Source organism: Tupaia chinensis, unplaced genomic scaffold (assembly GCF_000334495.1).
Source record: "Tupaia chinensis unplaced genomic scaffold, TupChi_1.0 Scaffold000704_1, whole genome shotgun sequence".
NCBI lineage: Eukaryota > Metazoa > Chordata > Mammalia > Scandentia > Tupaiidae > Tupaia > Tupaia belangeri.
The window spans coordinates 842,477-843,861 of NW_006160227.1; positions in this window are offsets into that span (position 1 = coordinate 842,477).

Here is a 1,385-nt window from a genome sequence, read left to right on the forward strand (position 1 = left end):
TGGCCCCTGGTCGCCAGGGACCCCAGAAGACCAGTGAAGAGGAGGGTCCGCGCTGTCCCGCGGGGAGGAGATGGGGTGGGCGAGGTGATGGGCCCCAAAGGTGAATCCGGAGCTCCCCGAAGACACAACACGTGCACCTGCCGTGCGCCGCCGGGAAAGGGTCTTAAGGAAGTGTTCGGTTTTGGGGGGAGAAAAGGGGGTGCAGACTTGTCAGCTAAGACACATACAAGCTGAGGTTGAGCATGGTCCCAGATGGCCAGGACTTAGAAGGCCAATAGAAAAACGTTCCACTTCATCAGACACGCACAGAGTGAATTTGGAATGGGAATTGGTATTTTGGGGGTGGGGGGGAGACGGTGATGGTATTTGACTTCAAGGTGGATCAGATCACGGATGGCAGAGCCCAGGTGTAGGCGGGCTTGTTCGGCTGGGCATGGGTTTCAGAATAATAAAATGATTGGATTTCGCGCAGCGGGGAGGGGGGGTTGTGCATTTCTTTCTTTTTTGATCTCTGTGTGTATGGGGGGACGTGGTGGTGGCCTTTTCCCGCTGGAAGGTGAAGACTTAGGTAAAATATTCTGGACTGTCAAAGAGCAGAAATAAAAAGGGACCTGTCGTAATGCAGTGACAACCAACTTCACTCATTTTGTTTCTTTTTCCCCCCTAAGGGTTATGTGGCATTTTTCCAACTTAGAATGGTGAGAGCTGTGGGGGGGGAATGTTACCTCTAGTTGGTGTAAGCATGAATGAGGTCCGTTTAATGAAATACGTACAGCATATGCCAATACCTGTGTATGTGCGGCAGGAAGTTGATTATGGAAGGTGGGATTGACTGACTGGTTGTGAGCTGGAAGATCCGAAGAGGCTGGGGCATCGTGGTGCTTGTCCTTTAGGACTATGAAGCTATTTGTTTTGCTTTGCTTCTCAGAGAGGTTGAGGTTGGAGACTGGACCTGAAGGTTCCTCCCAAGAGGGAAGGCACGGGGGCCCACAGAGCTGTTTATCTGCATTTCCTCCTCCGCCTGCTTCCCTGCTTCCCTGCTTTCCTGCTGTCATTCTCTGGCTGGGAGACCCCGAGGGAGGGAGGAGTGCTGGCCTGGGAGGGGTGGGGGTGAGATGCAGAGACAGAGACCCCCTCCTGCTGGCTGTTGTGCAGTTGGCCTTTTCTCTTGAAGACCACACAGTAGGCAATCTAGAGGGACATTTGCCAGGCACTGACAAAAGGCACACCCAAGAGAGAAATGGAAAATATAAGAGAATATGAGAGTGCCATTGGCCGCCCCCCCCCCGGGGATTTTTCCAACTCAGTGGAAATCAACAAGTGTTTATGAAGGAGGAAGGATGGGAAGCTAAGGTTTGTGCATCCAGGATATGCCAGACTCTACC